The 27,118-nt window shown below is 41.5% G+C and overlaps 1 long non-coding RNA gene across 1 annotated transcript; it reads right to left on the bottom strand.

Annotated features, from left to right (window-relative positions):
* LOC121676789 lies at positions 1–27,104 on the bottom strand. Its single transcript, XR_006020594.1, has 4 exons — positions 26,971–27,104; positions 15,209–19,978; positions 1,529–1,566; positions 1–957 (listed from the first exon to the last, which is right to left on the bottom strand). It is a non-coding gene; the product is annotated as an uncharacterized LOC121676789 (long non-coding RNA).
* Between the last annotated feature and the right edge of the window lie 14 nt (positions 27,105–27,118).

The raw sequence follows: 27,118 nt of genomic DNA, 5'->3' as shown, positions 1-27,118 counted from the left end.
TGTGATATTTAAAGGAGTAAAATAATGCCTTACAAATATCGGGTACTTTTTTATTTATTTTACCAGTGGAAAGTTATCAGAAAAGTAATTGGTGCTTGATTCCTTTTTCAGGGAAAAAAAAAAAAAGTCCTGAATTTTAGGAAAGCTCTGAAATTCAAAAGGCAAATGCAGTGTCCTGCACCCAGGGGGGAACAACCAGCACAGGCACCAGCACAGCTGGGGGTGACCTGATGGAGCAGCTCTGGGGAGAAGGACCTGGCGGTCGTGGTGGACAACAAGTGTCCATGACAAGCAGTGGGTCTTTGTGCCAAGAAGGCCAACAGGATCCTGGGATTTATTACAGAATTGCCAGCAGGTTAAGGGAGGTGATCCTGCCCCTCTGCTCAGCCCTCGGGTTAGGCACATCTGGAGGGCTGTGTGCAGTTCTGGGCTCCTCAGGACAAGAGGGACAGGGAGCTTCTGGAGACGGTCCAGTGGAGACTGCAATGATGATGAGGGGACGGGAGCATCTCCCTTACAGTGGAAGGCTGAGGGAGCTGGGGCCCCAAGAAGAGACAACTGAGAGGGGATTTATCAATGCACACAAATACCTCAATGGCAGGTGTCAAGAGGAAGGGGCCAGAGTCTCTTCTGTGGTGCTCAGCCGCAGGACAATGGGCAGTGGGGACAAACCGACGCATGGGAAGTTCCACCTAAATATGAAGGAAAACATTTTTCCTGTGAGAGTGACAGCACTGGAACAGACTGCCTGGGGAGGTTGTGGAAGCTCTTTCTTTGGAGATATTCAAAACCTTCGAGTGGAGTGGTTGGACTAAATGATCTTCAGAGGTTCCTTCCAAGCCCAACCATTCTGCGCTTCTCTGAAATTTTCCATTCCCATCAATGAAGCCAGGACTTGTCTGCAGCTGTTTATTTGGAAAAGTGGGCTAGGTTTGTGCTTGGAGGCTTTGCTATGCCCTTCTGTACTAGTTTGAAAACAAACCAGTGGGAGGCACCAAGTCAGAATAACAATTTAATGGAAATTAAAGAAAAAGGAAAAAAAAAAGGTAAAAGAAAACACTGTCAAACTGACAGAGTCAAGGTACAACCTGACACCCTGTTAGGCAGGGTGGTGGTAGCAGTCTGGTAGAAAGGTGGCTGCAGTCCTCTGAAGTAGTGATCCTGTAGTAAAACAGTCTGCTCTTCCTCAGGAAGTCCAATGGTGGCTGTGTAGCTCCTGTCCTCTGGAAATCCAGTGGGAAGCCTCGGTGTCTCTGGTGTTCAGCCTCAGCTTATATCCACGATGGGATGCTTGGTTCCTCCCTCTGGGTGGAGCATCTCACAATGGGGTAATGAGTCATGAGGCAAAGTGTTGATTAGGCTCATTAACAGAAGATAGTCCGGAGGGAGTTATCTCTGAGTCATGCACAGGACAATGATGGGCAATTAACAGAAAGATAGTCTGGGGGGAGGAGGCAAGGAAACACTGCCCCACCTGATTTCAACGGCTGATGGGGATGGTAATAGAATACACTGCAACCCATGACACCTTCCAAGAAGCTGATAACCTTTCCATAAATGGCCTCCCTGAAAGGAAACAATCAGCAGAATGAGAATTAAAATGAGTTGAAGCAGAAAATTAATCAACCAGGAGGCGTTAATGGATTAACTCTTTTCCAGGCAGTGTCCCTTCCAGCACCTCTCCACCTTTCCAAGGACAGGGCGGGCATGAGAAGTGTCCCCTAGCCTGGAGCTGTGCCTAGCAAAGCCTGGCTCAGCTGGTCAGGGAAGCGTGCCCAACCTTCTGCACCACTTGCTGAACAAACGATCATTTAATCTCCAATTAATCAGGTCACTTATGCAAATGCTAAACTGACCCCTAATACTTCTTTCTCTGACATCTGCAACCAAGTGCTGAGAAGCCTGAGTTCCTTGGGGCTTTTCTTTTTTTATTATGCTTTCTGCACTGAAGTCAAAGAAGGCCAATGATTCCATTATACAATAGAGTATCTGACTGTCATAGGTTAGCAAGCGTAGTCCCGGAAGGGACGTCCTTGCTAAGGGGTGCTTACAGTTTCCTCTGGGAACTGACAGAACCTATCAGCTGGCCAGTTTGAATATGGACAATTCTCTAAGCCACTTAAAGTTGTGATCACCTCTGTGATCCACATTTAAGAATAGGCAAACTCCCCCTCCAAGCTCTCTCTCGTTTCCGGCACTGGGACAGGTGGCTGCGGGCCCCGTGTGGGGGCCAGCGGGCCCGGCCAGGCCCTGCTTGGGCCAGGCCGGGCCGGGCCACGGCCATCATGAAGCCATGGACCTGTTCCAGCCATGGAACCCCCCCCCACTGCCTTGCCGTGGGCAGCCGGAGCGGCTCGGCTCTCCCCCCTCTCCACTGCGATAAGAAAAATTCAACATTCCAGCTGCAAAGCTGCAAGGCCGAGGTGAGAGTAACCCTTTTATTGCTGTGAAGAGCTGAAAACCTGAGGGAAGAGAGAGAGGAGATGCTTAAAGCTGAAATTCTCTTGTGAAGCTATGATATATCAGAGTATCCTGTTGTAATTTCATGAAGATATGGGGGGTGGAGTGTTCAACTCGTGAGCAAAAGCACCTGCGCTGAGATAGGCAGATGCTGACGCAGCTGTAATTTCATGAGAAGTTTGGACAGGGAGAGATGAACCAGATGAGGACTTTTGCTCCAAACGGGAAAGGAGAAAACCTCAGTCCGTAGAGATGAACCAGATGAGGACTTTTGCTCCAAATGGGAAAGGAGAAAACCTCAGTTCCTAGAGATGCTCCCAGAGATAGTCCTAACGATGAAGATGATGAAGACCCTTTGCTCCCAGGGAAGGAGAAGGGCCTCTGTTTTTGTTTCTGAACGGCTCAACCTTAAAATTGTACCCCAGAAAACTTCAAGAGTGGACCCTCGAAAGCAGTTGCGGGAAAAGCTGCAAGTCGGGGGAAAGGACTCACACGCAGGCAGAGAGACTCCTCTTCCTAAATGGACTGAACAATATTTGGAAGTGGGTGGCTGTCTCGTTGTGATAATGTTTTCATAGCATGAGCAAGAAGAGACTTCTCTCTCTAAATGGACTGAACAAGGTTATTATGGAAGTGGTAAACAGACTGAACATCTTAAGGGTTGTCTTTTCACATTGTCAGTGGGAGAAGGGAGGAAGGTGGGGGGAGGAGGAGAGTTCTGAAGGTGGTATAATTTTTTTTTCCTTCTTCTTTTAGGTCTGTTAATAAACTTCTTTATATTCTTTCAAGTTTGGTGCCTGTTTTGCATTTCTCCTAACTCTTATCTCACAGCAGATAAACAGTAATGAGTATTTTGGACCAAACCACTACACTAAATTGGTGTTTCCGCCCGGTTACAAACCGAACCCGCGACACTGACTCACCCTTACAACTATCTTCAAGGTTTTTGCAAACCCCGGGGTTGCTAATGTTTAAATCAACAAGAAACAAAATTAGTTCCATCACTCTTTTTATCAGGAACTCAGCAACTAAAAAAGAAAATCACACAGTAAAATTGCTTCCCACTCCTAAATCCTCTGCTGTGTCACAATTTAAATAATTCAAAATTCCCACAAAGTCTCTCTGTTCCTGAAAGAGGTAATCTGTCAGTTTTTTCATCGTGTTTGCAGGTTAAATATTCACTAATGGATTATTAGCACATATATTGTAGATGATCAACTTTGATTAATGTTCAAGTGCTACAAAGTTTCTCATATTTAATAAATATTTTCAGTACTCCCTTATTGCTTTATCAACATAAATTACAATAACTGTCTAATAATTGTAAATCAATACAAACCCTGCAGTAAATCATTCTAAAGCAGAGAGATGTTAAAAAGGGAAATCCCAGAATCATTTAGGTTGGAAAAACCTTCTAAGATCATCAAGTCCAACAATTTCCCCAGCACTGCCCAGGCCACCTCTAAACCACATCCCCAAGTCCCATGTATGTGGCTTCTAAAGACTTCCAGGGATATCTCAGTGATGCCATATTTTTCCCGTTTCTTTCCCATGACAGTCTAATCTGATGCCAATCTGGATTTCTCTTTCATTCCTTTTTTATACTTTCTTTGCTGATTTTTACTTTTTTTTTTTTTTCCCCTGAACCCTCAGCAACTGGGACAGTGTATTGGTTAAATCACCTCGTTTGAACGCAGTTTTTCACCTTGTCTCGATTCACTGTGATTATGAAGGTGGGGGGTTTGAAGGTTTTATTTTTTCTGTAGCCTGAACATGCCAAGTGTGATTTCTGAGGTCTTGGGGTTAATTTTGCTTTGCCTCTGGCTATCCCTTGATTCCTCTTCTATTTATTGTATTGAACCTTGTGTATGCACTGAAACCAACACACCTTTGTGCTTATACCTTGAAGAGAGTGAATTACAGAGCCTTGGTTTCAGCACAGGGTGGGCCTTACAAAGGGACTTCTTAGAATCACAGAATGGTTTGAGTTGGAAGGGACCCTAAAGACCATCTCATGCCACCCCCCCTGCCATGGGCAGGAACACCTTCCACTGTCCCAAGTTGCTCCAAACACTGTCCAACCTGGCCTTGGACACTTCCAGGAATCCAGGGCAGCCACAGCTTCTCTGAGCAACTTAGAGATAGAGCAGTCCTGTCTAGATTTAGGTTGGAAGATGTTGCTTTCTGCTGGCTGTTCTCCTGGCTATCCTCCATGGCAATGGAGAGAGGGAAGTCTTTCTAAATAGCAGTTCCCAAAGTAGTTATCTGAAGCAGGCAGGGTACATCTTCCTCCACAACTGACAAAAAAGGAATGACTAACTTTGATCCAACACCTACCTTTTGGATGGCTGAAGTTAAGGAGGATGAATCATGCTGGTGCTGTACTGGTTTCCCTCCTCTTTGCAGAACAAGGATTTAATTGTTGATTCTATCTTTATGCAGTCCTTGCTCCAAAATCTCTCCTAGTTTTACGGTCTTGGAAAGACCTATTTTATAGAGTCATGCTGTTGAGTTGGAATCACAGGCTGGAATCTTGGTATGAGGAGAGCAAAACCCACTGGATTTAACTGCAGGATATGCTATTTGGTGAACTGCCTTTCAATAAATTTTCCTATGATTATTTTCCCTGGATTGGCCAATCTGTTTAATGTTTCCTGCTCTTTCAAAGTGAGCCATTATGTCTGGGATGATTTCAGGCTCCTAATGTAAGTACTTTTAACAACAAAGCCTTTACTGTGCTGGAGTGAGTCACTCCTTGCCAGCAGAACTGTTCGTTAAAATTACTGCCAGTTCCTGCATTATTTGTCAAAAATCACTTCTCACCAATTCTATTTACTAGGACTGAACATTTCTGCTACAAAACCTCTGCTCAAGTCTTCCAGTGTTTGATGAGCACAACTTAAGACACCCTCCACACACCCACTTCATAGCTTGATCGCTGCATTTGCTTTGCTGTGTGAAATCAGCCTATCTTCTTTTTCTTTTTACTAAACAAACCAACTATAATTTACAGGTATTAGAAAATGCTGTTAAATTCTTCCCTCTTGCTCAATAAACTGATCTGACTGTCAGTATATATTCCTAGCAATATCCTGTAATATTCCCACAGAGATTTGTCCCACCTGAAACTTTTAAAACCACATCCAAATCTTCAGCTGCAGCAATAGAAGCAGAGAAAACCCAACATATCACAGAAATTAAGATTATAGGAGTATTTAGGTGCTGCTACTCTGTAGGAAGTTTTCTGGATTTCCTAAAAATATCAGGCACAACCCAAAAAAAAAAAAAAAAAAGAACAAGTGATGTGTGTGGGAGAATGATGGACACAAGATACGAATTCTTAGAATCTGTGAGCTGTAGTGTTGTCTTGGGGTGACTTTGTGACGTGTATCCCCTATCGCTGTCCCATGCCCAGGAATTAATTTTGTGCCTTTCTATGCCTTTAAACTGAGCCTGAGAGTACACAAAACGAAGCCCAGAAACATATGTTTGGGAAGCATTAATTAACACCATCTCTCCCTTCCAGCAGGCACAAACCAACCAGCCAGACTGGGAGATGCCATGAAATGAAAGGGAAAAGAAAATAATAGAATTATCAACTTTCATTTTCCCCAAAGGACAACACAACTCATCTCAGAAGCTACAGACGTGCATGATCATGGCCTAATATTGAAGATTTATAAGCTCAGAAGACACCAAAATGTTCACTTAATTTGAACTTGGTGCAGTTCATGCACTTTCACAGAGAACTTCTTGCATGGAGGCTGTAACTTTTAACAGCATTAGGACTCTTTTAGAAAAACATCCCTGAAGACTTGAAATGATGGGGAAACAATAAGCTGCTTTAGTAATTTGTTGTACAGAACCCCCATGGTTTCACAAGGTGTGTTTCATTTCCAAAACGATTCAGGTGATTTTGTCCATTGGCTTTTGCCATCCTTCCATCAGCCAGATTAAAGAGCTTTCCATTACCAGAAGTCTGCTCTCCATGTTCCTACTTATAGATTAGAAGGTGACTTAATCATAATCTTTTCTCAGATAAACTAAACAAATCAGTATTGTTTAGTCTTCGGCTGTAAAGAAGCCTTTCCAGACCTCTATAAATCCAAACACTCTTTCAGGCTCTCTACTGTTCAAGGCGTGGTTTCATATCTGAAATATCTGACATATTTTCTGTTCCCATTTGTGTGATTTTCCCTGGTTTTATTCAAGTTTCTGTAGCTTAAATCAGGCCACCTCACCAAGTGGTTCAGAATACTCTGTGAAATCAGTCTTCTGTTGCTATTATTTTTTATCACTGAAAGCTCTTGTTGATAAATGGTGTAGGGGTCCTGTCTGATCACTTACCCCAGTTATAATCCAGATTTTATTTGAGTTTTACAGAGTTCTGATGGATCATGTTCACATTTTGTCTACAGTCTCTTCTCATAAAACCACAAAAACAATCTTCCCCTATGATCTTAGATGTCTTTTCCACCTAAATGATTCTATAATTTATTTTTATCAGAGTTTCACATGCTGCTTCAGCTTTTCAGTTCTGGGTGGCTTTTTGATAGACAACATCTGATGACAAAGTTTGGGAAACACTATGGCTTGATTGATTGATTGGTTTGCTTTTAACTGAACCAGTTTGCTGGTCTTGCTCTGGCTTTAGTGAGCCAGTATTTTAGTCTAAAATTTGCCAAAATAGCTCGCAGAGTTTACATCCTGCTTGGTCAAAGGCTGCAAATACCTCAGGCTACTCTCTTTATTTGCACGTACAAGAGGTGCTAACAGTAGTTGTGACAGTGTGTGGGCTCGTTTCACATCATTTCTAAAATATTTCCAAATTTACATCATATGGTGGAGTAGCCAGAGATATTTTCACATGGTTTTTCTGCCATGTACACCAGGAAAGGCTCTTGTAGCTCTAAGCCTAAAGGGGACAATGTAGGGAAGAATCTCATTATATTGCCAAATATTTCTATATATATACTTTTAAACTTTCTTCTCATTTACATGTGTTTCAACAGTCTTACAGAAGGTGGTAGCAGCTACCCTAAAGAAAGCTTGGAGCCTCTTGCATGACTTCCTTTTACAGGAAATGCATGTCTTTTTTTCAGTTGGAGACCTCTTTGCTCTTTAATCCTATATAGGTTTTATATAGGAAGCAGTTGAATCACTCTTTTCAAGTGAAAATATGTTAAGAAATAAGAACATTTCATGTGTTGTTCATGTGTTTACGACCAAAAAGTCAAATTTAAATCAGAATCTCAGCACCATAATCTTTTAGCAAATGTTACCAGCTGTTCAGCTCCACACTTTCTTCCTTCTTAAAGCAAGTAGGAAAGTGAAAATCCATCATATCAGTCAGCTAGAGGTTCTTAGTCCCTTTACCTTGACAGATGATACATCAGAGTGCCTGTCTTTCTGGAAATTTTAGTTTTAATGGGCTGGGATCCATCTTCCTGCAGATACTAAAATAAAAATATGCATCAAGTCATTTATATGACTTAAGCCTATATGTATAGGCTCACTTTTATATGTTCTTCTGAGAAATAGGACTTAATTTTTCTGCTATGTCTATTTATTATGTCACAGTGTATTTTTCTTCATTGAAATGGCCAAAGAAAACAGCATGGCTGCTTGGCTATTATGACATCCTTCCAAATCCTAAGAAATGTGAGATTATTAAAAAAAAAAAAAATTAGAGGTGTTAAATAGGCAGAAAAATTCTGAGAAATTTGACAAAAAAGTTATTGTAAGAGAGAAAAAAAAAAATTTAGTGAAAGGGGAATAAGGAAAAAACACCCCACCAACCAAGGAATATATTTTCGAACTCTTACAGTCACTGGGATACCAGGAAAATTCCTTTTTCAGACATATATAATTCTCTATTATATATAAACCTAAATTCTATGTGTAAAAATATAAATATATTGTTTCCTGAATGCTATAATACCTACTCTGCATTCTTCTCTCATAGCTGTGCAGAGCCCTGCATGACAGTGTGGATGCTAAACAACCTGTTAGATGATACTGTAATAAAGATCAATATACAAATTTACTGCAATAAAGACAAATAAATTATCTAGGGGTGAACGTGGCTTTTGAACACTATAATCTTTGTCCACACAAAGCAAAACAATGCTTAACTCTGAACATCTGAAATATGGGAAGTAAAAGAGCCTCTTAATTGAGGCTTTTTTCCACATAGATGTGACCTTGGTGGCAATGGGAAAAAACAGATTACACTGTAGATTTCAGGTAGCACAGAAATAAGTCCTGGAAATAAGGTTTTTAAAAATTTTCTCCCCTCTAGCAAATAAGAACTACTTTGAAAAGTGTGCTGAGACCTTGTGCCTTATGTACCACCCAGGGGGGGCCTAATGCCACTGGGGCTTTTGACAGGAAAACTGGATGAGAAAATGAGGAAAACAAATGAAGCACGTTTATATCCATGACATTTTGTATTTGTACTTCTTATATAGAATCATTTAGGTAGGAAAAGCCCTCTAAGATCACTGAGTTCAACCCTTAACCCAGCACTGCCCAGGCCACCACTGACCCATGTCCCCAAGTGCCACATCCACACGGCTTTTAAATCCCTCCAGGGATGGGGACTCCACCACTGCCCTGGGCAGCTGTGCCAGGGCTGGACAGCCCTTTCCATGAAGAAATTTTCTTCAGTATCCAATCTAAAACCACCCTGGTACAACCTGAGGCGGTTTCCTCTTGTCCCGTTGCTCACTGGTTTTGAGAAGAGCCCAACCCACAAATCTGGGGCAGTTTCCCAAATCAGGATGGCTCAGCTGCAGCCTCCACTGCACCTCTCCAGCAAAGAGTGGCTTCTCAGCCTTGTGCCTAGACCCCAGCAGTTCCCAGCTCCAGATTTTTGATCCATTAACCCCTTGGGACTCTGACCTTTCCCAATATCTCAAACTTTTCTGTCCAGCTGTCGGTTTATCCTGGATCTCCATACTGTGCCTTGGACTGCTCTTCAAACACAGAAGTTCCATATTAAAATCCAAAGAGCTGTTACCTTATCTTTCTTTAAATCCTGGTTTACAGCTCATATCTCTCATGTAATCTACTCACATTTTCCATTTGCTACCTGCTTACTTCCAACTGCTACCCTGCATTAACAGTAACAAAAATACTAGAAATGCCTAATTACCTCACTTCATTTTTGTTATTGTCTGTGGACTGGAATATTTTCTTTTGATAATTCATTTTACTTTAATTTCTAGTCAGCCTGGCAAAAAATGAAAAGAAAGATTAAATTATTTTGACTTGAAAGGGTATTTGTTTGACCTTAAACAAAGTAATTCAAATTGTTTCTTAAACTCTATTTTTATTGTAAAGAAATTTGACTTTTTAAACACTCCTTTTAGTTTGAAATGATCCTTTTCAGCTTTGTCATTTTTTTTTTAATATTATGCACATATCTTGCTTGATATGATTCAGCTTCTTTTCGTTTTCATCAAAAAGATTTGATAGGAAAGATTTTGCATGGTCAGAGACATAAATGGACCACAAAATCTTTTAATACTTTGCTATGCTCATTTATGTGCAAATTCAGATTTCATGTCCAGTTTCATGTGCTTTTGTCTTAATCTGTAAAGTCTGCTGGGCAATGATGCCTCCATTTAGCGCTTGTGCAACACCTGCCACATAAATGTTTGGGCCTTTTGGTGTGGATTTTTTATTCATGGTGCAAACCAAATGCCAGGAAAGGATGGAATTTGTCTATTTGTCCTGTCCTTTCCAGATTTCAGTTTGGGTCAGGTATCTCTCAACAAATATGCTTAACAGAAATATTCACATGAATAAAAACCTTATTTATTCAGCCAAGTGGGAGCACTTAAGGGTTGTTTAATGTCTAAGTACAAAACTATTAACAAGAACATAAATTTTGCCAAGAATGTTGGCAAGAGATGAGGTATTCCTTCAAGGATTTATCTACACCCATTAGTTTAGGCCTTTAGCAAGACACTAAACGTCAGAAAATTTAGTTAAGGTGTCAGTTTAAGTGTCTGAAAAATGTTGGAGAAGGTATGGCCAGGAAAATTCACCTTTTTGGTATGTTTGGTGTGTTTTAAACAGCTCCCAAACCCTCTGGGCCACCAGTGTTCAATTACTTGGGGAATATTGAGTTGACTGCATGTGGTTGCTGTTGGGAGATGAGTGTGGGAGAGAAAACCAAACAGAACAAGTTGTAGTTGTGCCACCAGAACAGGCAACTACAAACGGCCACCTAATTTTGTGCGTTTGCAGTCTTATCCACAAAATAACAATGATCCTGAATTTTAAGCTGTGGTGCAATCAAAAATGGTTTGGGTTAGAATGGCCCTTAAAAATCATCTGGTTCCAACCCCTGCCATGGGCAGGGACTCCTTCCACTACCCCAGGTTGCTCCAAGCCCCATCCAGCCTGGCCTTGAACCCTTCCAGGGATGGTTGGCTTCTTCATACCATCAGAGCCAAATTATTTAAGAAACAAAAGATAATGGCACAACATTAGCTGTGTCTCTGATGCTCCTCAAGTGAAGTGTACAACAACTTCTGGAGACTTGGGACTTCTAGCTCTACGGAAATGTCCCATACAGTGGCAGAAATGCTGGTGGGGAGGAATGATCTCAAATTTCTGGCCTATTTTCGATTGGGATCTGCAGTGTCCTTTTCTGGTATCACACAAAGGACAGAGAGTTTCAGTATATCCTTAGGATATCATATAAAATAACTGCACTAATTATTCCTAGCTGAATTATGAAATGATCCAGTCCACTTTTTTTTAATATTTTTATTATCCCTTCCCCCTCTGATCCTGCAGCACTTTGCAGGTTTGGGACTATAATCAGCACTTCTGTGTGAAAACTTATCACTCGAAGAAACACTGTTGGTTCAAGCTGATAGGAAGAATTGCCTAAAAATAATGAATCAATTTTGAGCCAAGTGTTGTACTTTTAAAACCACTATTTAAGAGGGATACAGTAATGTAATTAGTCAGGGATGTAATTAGAAACATTTTGGTGATGGCTTGAGTGAATGACATTTCTTGCTTAGCTGTGCATTTTGGAAAGCTCTCAAAGGAACTTTTGTCTTGAACTTTGAACACGGTAGAGTGGAAAAAACAGCTGGCAATTGCTTTGAGGTGATGCTCTTTTGAGGCTCCCCAAAATGCCTTTGCTACAACCTTGCCCCTTTATTCAGATTGAAAGGGAATTTCAAGCAACACAATTTAATGTCAGCTTGAGCAAAGACCAATCAGACTTTGGATCTTGAAGAGATTTAAGGAAGCAGCTTCTAGAGACACAATCAGTGATTCTTGGGCTAGAACTGACTTTTGGCTCATGTTTAAAGATTTGGCTGTGGGATAACTTAAACTGACGAAGAGGAGGGTTAGATGGGATATTGGGAATAAGTTCTTCCCTGTGAGGGTGGCCCTGGCACAGGGTGCCCAGAGAAGACGGGGCTGCCCCCCCCGGCAGTGTCCAAGGCCAGGTTGGACGGGGCTTGGAGCAATCTGGGATAGTGGAAGGTGTCCCTGCCCATGGCAGAGGGTTGGATTTAGCTGGTCTTTATGATCCTTTCCAACCCAAACCATTCCATGATTCTATAACAGCTTAAAATTCAGAATCATTGTTATTTTGTGGATGAGACTGAAAACTCACAAAATTAGGTGGCACTTTGTGGTTGCCTGTCCTAGCAGGGTTTCTGTGGCCAGATGTCATCCTCTAATTGCTTTGGTAGAAACAGAGTGAAGAAAGGTGCTTTTTGAAGGGTTAATAAACATGAACAGAGCAATATGAAATGGATCAGGATGGAAAAGATTCACTGAGGGTCAGTGTTACAGATTGTTCTGCATGAACCTGAGGAAGGAAAAATGGTTTGGAATTGAAGTTGGGACTACAGCTATAAGAACAGGTTTGAGTTTGGCAGTGTAAAATCTCAAGCCTTTTATATGTAGGATCTGAATCTGCCTTTGCATCTTCAATTAAATGATTTTTTAAAAATAAAACACATTTCCTTGGCATATTTGAAAGCTCTTCATTGTAGGAGAACAACTGATATTTTTAATGAAACAGCCTTGTACACACACACAAAAAGCTGTACATAAATTTGTGTACACAAAAGAAAAATTGCATATTTTCAAGGCTGTATAACCTGTTCTTTTTTTTCCCCCTCTGTAAAAGCTCAAGAGTTAAGCCTCTCTATAATTTGCCGAATCAAGTATTCTTTCACATAATCAGTGAGGGATGGAATGTACAGATGTCCCATCATCATTTAACACCGAGAAAACCTCTCCAGAGTTTCTCCAGACCTCCTTATCTGTTATGTAGTACCTGTTTAAAACTATGACTGATTTTTTTTTGCTATATTAAATCCTTTCTCCAGAGTGACTTTCTTTAACAGGATGCCATTGATTATTTTGATTGGTTTAATTTTTTTCTTTTAATGTCTGGCCTTCTGGGTTTGGGGGTGTTTTTACTCTCTGGAGGGGGTGTAGGGTCTGGTGAGGTATTTTGGGATGAACCTATCTTTCACTGAAGGTATTACCAGTTAAAAACCCTTCTGTCTGCCCCAGGCTCAGTATTTATGGTGGTTCAGCTGAGCACAGGGAAGTGTTAAACAGCTGTATTATAGCAACTGCTTGGCACAGAGCATCCAGTCCCCAGCTCAGATGACACTGCAGCCACTGTGGGAGAGGGACTGATTAACCAGCAGTGCCTCAGAGGAAAGCTTTGCCTTGCACCCTGTGACTTGTTTTTCTTGCTTGTGACATGGTGCATGCTTTTGTTTAAAATGTGCATAATTTTGTAGCTACAGTACTTACAGACTTTAATCAGCAGTAAAGATAAAACAGTATCGCTTTTGTTCCCTTGCTAAAGCTCTTTTCATGTGGTGTCACTGCCTGCTCAACAGCCACATTTATCCTGGGTGTTTTGTGCAGCCCAGCCAGTCCACAGGAACAAGAACACTCCTCTTTCTTTTTTTCCCCCAGCAAACATTTTCAACACATTTTCTCTCCCAGGTTTACAAACCGCAATCAATCCAGGAGTAACATCCATCCTTGCTCATCCCACAACTGTGCATGACCCCCCAAAAATGTCAGAGCACAATTCTCCCTCTATTCCACAACCCTCTCACTTTGCTGATGGGCCTGATTTGGCTAAGAACTCCCAAATGTGAATGGTGGAGGAGGAGGTTAATTTGATCCCTAATGAGATAGACCTGACAAAATCAGGTAGGAGGATTTCTTCCTTTCACACAAGCAGGTAAGCAGACCAGAACCAGCCAGTGCCAGATATAAATCTCATTTGAATTGAGTAACACAGCTTCCTCCCATCTGATGGTTTGGCCCTTCATTTCTCATTGGTAAGAAATAAATACACTTTTATTGACAGAAGAAAAAAAAATGCTCTGAAGACAGTTCATCAATTGTGTAACACCACTTGGATTAGGATGGGGAAAACTTAAAACCACAAAATTCAAATTTTGCATTAGGAATTAAGAGCAACGGGCTTGTTTCTTTTACTATATACATCTGACCCTCTTGTTAATTTTTTACTATACTGGAGATTATTGAAGCTAAACTGAGTCACAGGAGTCTGGTTGCACTGTGCTGTTTGGGGATAGTTTTGTGCTCTCCTCATAGCAAGGGACAGGAAAGAACCTGACATTTTCCTCTGCTGTTTGCCAAGAGCCAGCTGGTCTGGCAGCATATGTGTATGAGCAGGGCAACTGGCAAAGACAAGCTTTGTGTAGCATGTGCTCATTTCTTGCAGTGAGGGGGTCAAAAACCTGGCACAACAAAAGCTGGAGGTACTTTAAGATTTTGAGGAGAATGTATAGAAAATAGAGGACAGAAATCCACAGAAAGGTACGTCTTGTAATGCTATTCATAGAGGAGCTTATTCTGTGCATAGCTGAATATGGAGGTCCATTAAAATGAGCTTTCCCAGAAAAGCTGCAATACCTTGACTATTTCAGTCTCTCATACTTAAATAATTTTGAGTCAATTCTTGTAAGCACAGGAAAATCTATGGCTGAAAGGTTTTTCTTCCCTCTCTTTAAATTTGTGGTGCAAAAAATTATGTCTCTAATCCTCACCAGCATTGGTTTTTTCTATTTGATGTTACAGGACAATGATGAATTTGGCAAGAGAAGAGGTGATAAAGAATTTGGGTGCCTTAAGTTGACACCTGATTGTCAGACAGAGCTCCTAACAGAGGGATATTGTTGCAGACTAACTTAAAGGAGAGGGAATTAGGAACCTAATTTTATTGCATTTGCTGGAACCTTCTTGTTCACTGAGCAGGAGGGGAGGGTAAGCAGTGCCCAGACCTCCTGTTTGGCATGAGAAGTGAAGAGCTTGGAAACCTGCAACTGTATTTATTGCCTGCAACTGTAGTCTGCTGGTCTGCAGTCCACTTTTCCCTTCAGCACTGGAAGATGGCATCTCCAATTTCCATTTCACTGACACTGAAGTGGTTCTAGGATGAAATGTAAAGGCACAGAAGGCTCGGAAGGCACATCTGAGCCAGCATGCAGGAGGCCTGTGTGACAGCCAGAGCCAGCACCTCCTCTGCTGTGCTGCAGTCCCACATCTAAGCACACGTAATTTTCCAAGTCTCTATCATTATGGTCATTTACTTCAGCAATTTAGATTGACTCATTAAAATGCTTCCCCCTTGTCTTCCCAGATGAGCCACGTTTAATGGGTGTATTATGTAACCTAACACCTACCAGGACTGCTCTGAACTTACATGAAGGGCAGTTCAGCTCTGTTCCACCACATCTACCTAAGCATCCAAGTCCCATTTTGAAGATGCCAAGTCTTCTGCCAATTACTATTCTGGTCACTTTTTGAGTTTCATTACAATTTATAATGATAGAGTTTTCAGAGGGAATCTGGAGATAAAACACAGAAGAGATTAGGCAATTTTTCAAGAGATAACCACTGTCACCTTACAGCGAAAAAAGATTTAAAGTAAATGTCCTCAGTGTAATAGAATGTCTTGGAATACCTGAATGTTTGCCTACTAAGAAAACACTCCTGAAACTTTTCCTGTTTGGAAAAAAACTGAAAGGGAGAGCTGAGATGTTTAACAGGGTATTATTTAAGCTCATTTGCTCAGTATCTTACTTTTACAGTTTCAACCCGTATCTGATGTCCATGCAGCTGTAACTCATCCAATTACCTTGTAATTTACAACTTTATGATTCACTGCAACTCATAAGAGGCACAACAATTAAGGTCTTAACAAATGGAGGATCTTGTGGCAAAACTCTTGCTCACTCCTTCCCTTTTCACCACTGCTAATCCCGTTAGGTGCTTTGTTATGTCACATTCAGAGCACATTATTCCTTTATTCTTACACAACCCTGTGCTGTGGGCAGTAACCTGGAGCCTCCATCCCATCACCAGAGGCTCCTGTTGCTGTTGTAATGGGAAACAGGGAGTTTTTATCAGGAGGCAAACCAAGGAGCCAGTACACAGCATCAGCATCATCATCATTGCACTTCTGCAGCCCTGAAGACAAAGAGCTCAAGATAATTTGTCATTAATATACACTAGACCACATCCTGTGGCTGTTGCTCTGGGTTTAGGCAGACCAAGGTCAAAGGATATCACAAAACACAGGATTTGGGCCCTTTTGCTGTGTTAGCTCCTTCTGTACCACTGGGATTTTCCTTTTAAGAGGGACCCACGTTGTAAATGCAGACTATGTAAGCCTTGACCCACTTTTGGGGAAGAGATGTTATTATACATTACCTTAAAAGGCACTTAAGATATTTTTGGCCACTCAATACATAATGAAAATATATATTCAGTACTGTAATGCAGCGTACTTCTTAATATTCTAAATGGGTCAAGGCACCACACCCACATTTACTTTTAGATAATGCTCATTTTTTTCTGCTTGTTTGCACATCTTTTTCTTAAATCATTAGTAAGATTTTTAAACCATTTACAATGTCAAATAAATCACAGATTTGAACTACTCTGACAGTGTTTTACTGTTAGGTAAGTTGAGAAATTATCAGCAACACACAGTTGAGCACCTTGTGGGATGGCCTGTATCGGCCACTCACCTTCAGAAAATCAGACACTGAAGTGTAAATTTTTTGTTTTTCTTTCCATATCTTCTGGAACATCTTTTTTTTGTCTTTTTCTCTTATGATTTCTATGACTCTGCTCCCTCAAATGTGATCATACCTAGTGTAGCAACTACAGATATTCATAATACTCATGTCTTTTTTATTGGTGCATTTACACCTGTTGAGCCTTGAAACAAGGTGTGTTACATGTGCTGACTCCCAGTTTTTACATGTATTTTCCACATCTAGAACCCAGCTGATTGTCTGATGGCTCAGTGACAGCAGAACTCTCTGGACATACAAGCTCACAGAATGAGCCTGTATGCTCCCAACACATGCTGACAATTAAGAGAAAAAATTACATAATAAAAAGCACCTGGCACACTTTTGTTTTTCAACTCACAACACAAAGCAGTAATAGACACACCTAAATGTGAGCTCCAGCAAGTACCCTGTCCTCGAGCCAAATCTCCTTTAAGAGAGTCAGGGCCCTCCCATAAAACACTTGTTTTCTCATCAGCTTTATATAAATAAGCAATTTCCCAGGAGCACTCTCCATTTTACTCCCTATTACTCCAAACTCTCCCAAACCCAAATGCATTTATAACCTGCTAACAGGAAAAAAACACTGGAGCATTAAAATAAAAGTATAAAATAAGTGTATCTTGGTCCTCCAAGTCAACTGCAGAAGTTGTATTAATGTCAGTGTGCACAGGGGAGGAAAGAGTGAAGTTAGCTAGAGCTTGAATAGAGAAAAAAACCCCAAACCAGGAGTTTTTCTCAAATTTCATGATTAGAATCACTTTTCATAGGACTGTCTAACATCTCATCACAGTTCTATTGACCACCTTTCTCTTCCATTCTCAACTGCTTTTTATGTCTCTGAGACAGCTGCATGGCTTGGGGTAGAAAAGACCAAGAGAAAAGTCAGTGTTCTATTTCTTTGAGGATAAAGCCTTTCACCATGTGCTGAAAAAATATAGGTACCACTGGCTCCTGCAGTTCCTCATCTTCTTGATCTTAAATCAGTTCTTTTCCAGATGCTTTTTCAGAATATTCCACCCTCTGTCGCTTTTATTTCAGTGTGGTCTCTGCACATGTTGCTCTTTGCTTTGGGATATTCCCTTTTCCTTCTTTCTCAGCAACTTCACATCACCAGAAAACAAACTGCCACTAATCAAATGATTTCTAATTTCCTGACAAAATTCAAGTGTTTATTTCTGCCATGGTGTAGTTCTTGAACCACATTTTGAGAGACCACAGCACAAAGCAACACAGATGTCAGCCCCTCTGAGGAGATACCATCAGTTGATAATCTGTGATTAAATCCATGCTTACTCATGTATAGGACACATCTGGGTTAATTTAAGGGAGGAATAGATATATGAATTTTAATTCAAGAAATTGCTTTAACTGTAATTCAGTTAAATTTTATTGCCCTGCACAAGTGAAGTCTACCTTTGGCAACTCCTTCTCCAACTTACACTTCTGGTCTTCTGATGTAAAACAATCCAAAATCTGAAAATACCCAGTCCTTTCAATACCTCTGAAGGAAAAGACTCAACTGCGAATTTGGTAAATATCCCGTATAAAAAGACACTTTTTTTACTTACAGTGGTTCACCTGCAGAAAATGAAATGAGTTCCTTATGTGGGGTTTCATCAATGATGTCTGCATGACAAATCTGTGCTATTTTTATGTCTTTGCTTTTCAGAGTTCACCTGATTTTTATTTACAAAGGACTAGATGCAGTTCCCTGTACCCACTTAGACTTCACTTAGCATTCTACTACTGAAACAAACCCCAAAACTGGTAACATTTTCTGGCAATGGCTTGTGCTTATTGACTTCAGAAACCACTAAAAAAGGTTTCACCGACGTTAAATGTCTTTTATTTTTCAATCACTGTTATACAGAGCAGCCAACAAAGTCAATTAAACTAAGAATATTGTATCTAATGACATTACTTATTTATAAGACTAAAGCTATGTCCTTGTGGTTTATGGTTATGCAGATGTAACTTAGAGCATTTGAAATTAGCTTTCACCTTGACTTTGGCAAATAAAAAATATTTTTAAAAAGCCTGGAAAATTTTTGTTTGGACAGAAATGGCTCCATTTTGACATAATTATAATACAAAACAAAGCTAAAAGATTTGTAGGAACTGTCATAGCAACATGTTTTGATTTAAACTGCCAAAATTCTGTTATGGAAATCACTCAGGTTTTAAAAAATATTTTACGTAGTTTGCATGAAGAAATTGTGAAGTGGAATGGATCCTAGTTTCCTCTCAGAGAAATTCCCAAGTTAGGATAGTGGTAGTTTTCTCCCCCTAACACATTATTACAAATCCTATGACCACTCTAGTTTGCAATGCTTCCCTCCGATAGTTCTGAGCAGGTTCACCAGTTTAACAAAAAAGCATTTTCTGTTTTCTTGCTTGAGTTTTTTGTAAGGGACAGTTCATTCAGCTTTCATTCAAATAGGAAGAATGATTTGAAAATGCCAATATTCCTGCAGAGCCATTCCCATTTGAGGTGTGCTTTATGTCAGGCCTGTAAGCCCTCAGGTAACACATGACCTGAATGACCAAGAGGAGCAACCATTTTCAGAAGTAAAAAACCTGCAAAATTCAACTGAAACATTCACAGCATTTCTGATACTGAAATCAAAGTTTTTATCTAAACGTGGCACCCTTGCTTTACACAGGGCATTCTTCTCACACTTCTCTCACAATTACCAGGTCCACGTGGGTTTTTGGAATGTCATTTCCCTTCTGTGTGAAATGACATCCATCTCCAGGCTCCAGTGGATGAGCCTGCTGCTGGATAACTGCATGACCCCGTGATCATTGACACAGACAAACACAAAAAGGGATTATTTAACGTGGAAAGGGCAAAAGGGTGTGAAATACTCCAGGCTTATTGCTCGTGATTCATTAATATGTTCAGAATAAAAAAACACCTGAATTTTATGTTGCTGTATTGTTCTGTAGATAAGAAACTATTTCTCAGTTGAAGCACATGACCTTTAGCAGAAAAAAAAGGTTTGACCTTTCCAAAAAAGTTAATTAACAAGAAAGACTCTGTAAATTAGGTCAAAAGGTCCATTAAGATTCAAGAAAATTCCAGCTTACAAAACACTGGTCACCACCAGCAGCAGCTCTTATCATCAGATGTCTGTATTTTAGTTTTTTTCTTGATTTTTCCTCTTTTTTTTTTTTACTTACAGAACCTGCTCCATTAGAAAAATTAGCTTTCTTTCATTTTCATGACTCATCAAGGCCTGAAGGAAAAGACCAGAATCATCCACGGTCTTTTCATTTGTGATGCAGACTATTAACAACTTCATTAATTTTCTTCAGGCCATATTTTAGTTCAAAGTCTCTTGTGCATTTTTACAGGGGTTACTGGAAAGATGCATCATCTTGGGTTTCTGTCAAGAGAAAAAAAAGGGAATTAGGAAGTTTACATTCTTCAAGACATGGGAAATAATTCCTGTAAACATCATTGTAACTAAACCAAATCTTGATCACTGCTCTGTGCCCACAAGATAGAAAATACATTTGATTGCATTTCTTCTCATCAAAAACTGTTTAGCAAACAATATATCACAGCCATCTGCTTTAACCCTTAATTAAGCACAGAGAATCATTAATGTGGTGCAAACCAGAAATTAAAAACAAGAAGAAAAGCTTCTAAAACAAGTTTCTTGTTCTACACCTTGTTACCTCTAGACTACCAAGATGCAATGTATATATATATATATATGTCAGATATAAATAATCCCTGTCATGTTCTGTCCACTACAGGTCTCATAAAGGCAACAGGAGTTTGTACAATAAGGCCTAAGAAAGGATCAAAATTTAGATCAAATTTCTATGATACTGAAGAACAGTACTGGGATTCTGAGGAATCCAGCAATTTTCACTTGGATGAGCAGGCAGTGGATGAGCAGCTTTCCATCCCATCTCCTATGTGCAGAAAGCACAACAGGATGTAATAATGAAAAAGCAGAAGGTTTGAGGGCAGTGATTTCCCTGAAGTGAAGCAAATCCATTGGTTGTTTCCTTCAAGAACAGAATACTTCATGAACTGGATGTGCAGCCATGGCAGCACAGAAACCCTTCTGCTCCTCAGACTGACGATTCTGAAGTCAATCTTATTTTGTGACAGGTACTAAGACCTGGATATTAATCCTTCTCCCTATGCTTTTCTTTGGCTGGGAAAAGAATGGGATTCTAGGGACAGAGAAGTTCCAGAAGACAACTTTTAACTACTTCTGCAAAGGCATGAGCCAAAAATACACCCCACAGTTCTTAATCTGTGCACCTTCTGCCTCGTTCCTCTGCCACCTCCTGTCCCTTCTCACACACTGAGCCCAGCTCCCTCCTCCTCTGGTGTCTCCCTCGCCTTGCTCTCCCCCCTGGACAAGACTCCCTGAACACAAATTCTGTGCACAGATGAACTACACTGATTTACAGCTTGCATCATCATTGTTTACCTCTGACAAGTTTCCTTAATTGAGATCCCCAGCAAGAAAAACCTATTCTGGCATTGCGTGGGCTTCCCAGTCATGGACAGATTTCCTGTTGTTTCGATGCAGTGTGCAAACATAAGAAAATAGAACTTGTTTTCCAAGGAGCTAACAACATCAGCAGCACAAGGCATGAAGTGTTTACAAACAACAGATGGGAGACACACAGCTCGAAGGTGGCGGTCAACATGGAAAGCAGCACTCTGTCTAAGAGCTGCTTGTCTGAGCAAGGGGTTTGTAGGGAAGAAGAGCTTTAAGGAGAGATACAGAATTATTTTTTCTGATGTATGTACAACTAAGAAAGCCCTGAGGTAGAGAAACTGAGGCAGCTTTAAAGAAGTCAAGTCAGTTATTCAAGGAGAGTGGAGAAGATACATTTTCCTGAGTCTCAATCTTGAACACACTCATTTTATAAATGTGAGAAAGAGAAGTTATGGCATATTCCAAAATTTATGTCACATTCTCTGAATACATGAAAAACTTCTAAACCTTTCTTTATCCCCCTTCAAACTCTTTAACTCTTCTCTACCCCCCTTCAAAACACAGACACCCAATGAACCTACTGCAAAGTGCCCTTCTTGCAATAAAAGGGTGAGAGATGATCTCCATAAACACACAACCCCCTGCTCTGATAACTGGTGGCATCAACTGAAGTTCAAAAGAAAATTTTAACAAAATTTGAAACCTGATCCTATGGTTTTGAGAAAGAACCACTTAAGGAAAAGGCCTTTTAACAGCCTGCTATGGTGGGCATTGATGTAAGTCCAACACCAGCAAAGAGCAGGTGAATTTTTTCTGAATTTTGAAAGTCAGCTTTCTGAAAGCAGTGAAGGTATCTGCCCCATCCTCTCTGGCATAAAAAGGTGGTCAGACAGACCCTCTGTGTTTTTTTCCAAACAAACTGCATCTGCTGCTTGCCTGCAAGTCGCTGCAGGGGTCTGAGGCAGGGTAAGTTCCTGGATGCTCTGTCTGGCAGGTTCTTGTGAGCCAGATAAAGGGGAGGCAGAGGGCACAGCAGGCAGGGGCCTCTGTGTCACAACCCACCTTGCAAGTGACTCTCCATACAACATCCAGTTTAAATGACCTGCAGGCTGTGAAGGCTCCACTGTGCTCTCGTGCTGATACCCAGCACCAAAGTGTCTCACTGCACAGGAGAAGCAGGAAATATTTGCAACCCAGTGTTCAAGTAAATGTGTCAAAAATGACACACCCAAGCTGAAATACAGATACCCAAATGTATTCAGGGATGGGGAGAGATTTTAGTCAATCCCTGGGTATTTATGTGCACTCAGTCAAGTCCAAAAGACAACGTCTTATATAAGGCACTGAAAGATCTTTTGAGAGCTGCTGACAATCTCCCTTCAGCACAGGTAGGCAACTATCTACATTAAAGCAACAAGCTGGTTTGTCTTTAAAGACCACTGAGCCTAAAAGAAGCTTTAAGTATTCCAAGTTCTACCTGCAGCTTTCAAAGTCTGTTTGAATTGCCTATGAGACAGCTCCTCCTCAATTTCTCCCTCTTAGGTATTAGTTAACTGATTCTTTTCATTAAAAACCCTCACTACATCTTAGTTTCCCTGTTCCCCAAAATTCTCTTTTTCACTAAATAGGAACAGGCATTCAGGATTAGGTGGTGAAGAAAGTCCATTTAGACACAGAGGTATTGAGATAATAACAGAAGGCGTAAGAACTCAAAAAAGTTCATGTTCTTGAAGCAAACAGTCAAAATTATTTTCAGCAATAATCTCTCTTGGTGTAGAAGAAAGTTCTACAACTAGAACTACAATCTAGAGATGAGTAAATGGTGTGGAGGGTTTTTTTCTGTGTACACAGACACAACGCTAAGACTTTATGCTGGGGAAAGGGGGGTAATTCCTGCTGTGGTATTCTCACACGAGCTAGATGTAGAGATAAAAACAGTCTGCAATACTTCGAGAAGCAGACTAAGCTATTGTAGGACTGAAAACATGTCAAATATTAAGTCTAACTGAAGAAGCTGGTATTGTACAGTACTTGGATGCAAGGAAAATACAAGAAAACAGAGGAAAAAAAGAGATAAATGATGTGACAGATATTATAGAAAAAGATAAATTTCCAGTTAAGCCAAATGTGAGGAAAAAAGGAGAAAAAATTGATTGCTACATTAAAAAGAAAAAAAATAAAAAAGACAAAAAGCTAGAATTAGCATTAAGAAATATTATTGTGGTTGTATTTATAAATATGCTCAGTTTTATTTTAGATCTATCCTCAACATAAATTCCTCTGGTATGATGGAAAAGATAAAAGTTTTGGATTGTTATCCCTGTTATCAAAGTAACTTTGTCAGCCAACACATGTAACATATCATTTTATGGAGAAAACCTGTACTTGCTGGATTTTAGTAATACGCAGAAGAAAATTATTTACACTACACTACATCATGTCAATGTACCTCCTATCTAATGTTGTTATTAAAGAAAAAATAAATTCAAAGGATGATTCAGAAAGTCAAGTTCAGATCTGTCTGTGCATCAACAAACTATAAATTAGTATTTGAGAACCAGGACTGCTGTGTGCTGAAATTTGCTGAGTGACACCCTCAGAAGCAATAATCAATCTACCTGTAAAACCACAACTCCCCATGTAGAGTTCCTTGAGCAGAGAAGCTTAACCCCCCCCTTGATTTCCTTCCCTTGTTATCCCAGGGACCACACACTCTGAGTTCTTCCAAGAGGAATACACTAAATGCTCATCCTTGCCATGTAAATCCTGCAAAGCTCACGAGACACCCTGGATTCTCCTGTGCATCCACCTTCTGGTTGGTCACTCTGGCCTTACAGATCCAGGTCCTGCATTGGTGTGTTTCAACAATGATCCCACTCCTTCCCTGATGGCTTTTCCATAGGTAAGGACTACTCCACCTAAATGAGGTGAATGGGCACAGTCAGAGGGTTCACCTTGCACAAAATCCACTTAATAACTGGGTTCTGTATCGTGACAGACAGTTCCACAGTTGACACAGAACTAAAAAAACCAATAAAAAGCATCCATGCATATTTCCCTTAAGCAGAATACTCCTTTTGTCTGTCTTGCTAATCCAGGTGCCCAATATTTCCGATGGTTTGATGATGTTTCTGCTCTCTTTGTAGCTGCATGTTGGCAGTGGGAGATCTCATGGAGTCAAAAGCATTTGTTTGGAGCTGTCAGTTGGCCTCCCTTGGCTGGTATGAGCCACATTCACTCACTGAGCAACTTAGCATCTTATCTCAGATTTTAGCAAACAGTGGCAACAAATTCCGTTTTCTTCCTTTTTATTGAGACAGTGATAAAAAAATAAAGGTGATTTCAAAAATCAGTTAATAACCTAAAGGAAAGAAAGAAATGACAGAGCCTCTTTCAGGACCATGAAAAAAATAAGTTCCTACAGCTCTTCCAGATGTTCAGATTTCTTTATGGCATTCTGGGAAATCTCTTAGCATCAGTCCAGCAATCCATGTCTTCTGTCTCAGACAAAAGTAATCTGGACTAGGTAAGTAATCTCATTTATTTCTTAAATTGACACACTTTAAACAAAAACATACAAAACCAGCTGAATGAGTCCTTAGGTTCAAATTTACAAGAGATGTATTTGAAGCCTTGCTACTGGCAAAGGGGAGAAATACTATTTTTCATAATCATGCTTATTTATTATTTGTGGTCTTACACGTACACTATAGCTCATGCTCATTTCAGTCAGATGCCTGCCTCAGACATTTAGCTGACATTCAATTAGCACAGTAATGCACGGTGATAAAGCAGTAGGTAATTCACCATGTTCTATTTGGGAACATTCCTTGTTGCTATTAATATTCACAACACACTAGCCAGTTCCAAAGGAAGGCACTGCCCCTACCTAGAAGAACCAGCAACCCAAAACATTTGGATTACAAAAATGTAGGCAAGAAACAAAAGGTCTGTAGGTAACAGTTTCCGGCGGGAAAGACAAGAAGAGTACCTAGAAAAGGAATTTGATGCCACCTGGGAGCCTATTAAAGACACAAAATAAATGTCCAGTTTGCCTTGCACCAAAAATCTACATCTCATCATAAAGGGGAGGTCAGCCTAGCATGGTCTCTGTTTACACTTGGCACTGGGAGGTTAAAATAATACGAAGTATTCTATACACTACTGACTGCGACAACTTCCAGCTACATAGCTGCACCAAGTATGTGCCATGAAGCACCTGGTCACATTTAAATTCATATTTAAATGAGTTCTTGCCTAAGATTTTTTTTTTCCGTGCTTCAATCCCTGAGAGAAGGTTCCTATGCAGCTCCGCTCCTCACTTACTCACTGTAAGCATGAATATAGATACTGACTATATTTTTATATAGGAAGAGAGAAGAAAAAGACTGGAAACTGCTGCCTCTACTTGAGGCCTAATAGACACCTGTACCACTAACATCGTTCCCATACAGGCTGAGGCAGGGCAATTGCTTTGGCAAGATCCCTGCAAGCCTAAAACTGTCAAGCAAAGGTAAAAGCGTGGGAGGACTCCTCCCTCTCCCCTCCTTGTTGCCTGTGAGTTTACGTAGAAGCCAGGGAAGCAGATGGATGCCACAAGAGGTGCAAAGGATGCCTGGAACAACAGCACGTCAGTGGGATTTGCAGTGCCTCGGAACGCCAAAGTCCCTTCGCGACACCCACACTCCACAGGGATCCTTCGCCACTGGGGTTTACGGGACTTCGGGCTTAGTGGTTTTGGAGCGGGATGGTGGCAGCACGTTCTGTCCAAAAGAGACAGCAGAAGGTGCTGCCAGTGTAGCGAAAAATAAAAAGGTTGGTAAGATGAGCAATACAGTTGAAATAGGGGGAAAATGAAAGTGCAAGGCTTTGCAGGGAGGCCAAACCCTGGCATTTGGTGCACAGCATCAGCAAATCACAGAATCTGTTCGGTTGGAAAAGACCTCAGAAATTACCGAGTCCAACCCAGCACCACCGTGGCACTGAGTGCCACGTTCAGTCTTTCCTTAAACACCTCCAGGGACAGTGACTCCACCATCTCCCAGGACAGTCCATCCCAATGTCTAGTCACCCCTTCTGTGAAGAAATCCCTCCTAATGTCCAACCTGAACGTCCCCTGGTGCATCTTAAGGCTGTGGCCTGTCATCCTGTCGCTGATTGCGTGGGAGCAGAGCCCGACCCTCACCTGGCTGCACCCTCCTGTCAGGCAGGGCTGCCGAACACTCAAGTAAGAAAGACATACACAAAGTTTTCGTTGTTTAAGGGAACAGAAAAACCGAAGCTCTTGCAATCAGTCCTGACGGTACATCCAGAACACAGCGATCTCCCCCTGCGAGGCACCTGAGGCAGCGCATGGGACCATCACAGGAACGCACCTAGAGAATGCGTCCAGCTCCTTGTTCCAGCCCTGCTGCCACAGCTCCCAGCGCTGTCCCTGGGCCACCCGGCTGTGCCTGGGGAGATCCCGCTGCTGGCACTGCCTTCACAGAATCACGGAATGGTTTGGGCTGGAAGGGGACCCCGAAGCCCATCTCGTTCCACCCCTTGCCATAAGCAGGGACACCTTCCACTAGATCAGGCTGCTCCAAGCCCCATCCAACCTGGCCTTGGACAATTCCAGGGATGGGGCAGCCACAGCTTCTCTGGGCACCCTGTGCCAGGGCCTCACCATCCTCACAGGGAGGAATTTCTTCCTATTGTCTAATCCAAACCCACTCTCTTTCAATCTGAGCCCATTCCCCTTGTGCTGTCACAACACGCTCTCGTAAACAGCCTCTCTCCATCGCTCCCGTGCCGCCCCTCCGCCTCCCGCTCCGCACCGCCCGCACGGGACGCGCCCTGCGCACCGCCCGTGCCGGGACCGCGTCCCCCGGTCCCGCAGCGCCCGCGCCCCGCTCTCAGCTCCCCACCTGCCGCAGCCGTGCCCGCTCCATACTCACAGCCGGCCCCGGAGCCGGGAGCGGCAGCGGGTCCATCCCTCCCTCCCTCGTCGGCAGCGCCCGGCGGCGCAGGCGCGCTGCCGCCTCCTCCCCCCGTGGCTGTGGCGGGGCGGCCGCG

This window comes from Corvus kubaryi, unplaced genomic scaffold, assembly GCF_017639235.1.
Source record: "Corvus kubaryi isolate FWS band 111438036 unplaced genomic scaffold, C.kubaryi_AGA036_p1.0 split1-131, whole genome shotgun sequence".
Lineage (NCBI taxonomy): Eukaryota > Metazoa > Chordata > Aves > Passeriformes > Corvidae > Corvus > Corvus kubaryi.
The sequence above is the reverse complement of the archived record's forward strand: the minus strand, read 5'-3'. Positions and strand labels throughout refer to the sequence as shown.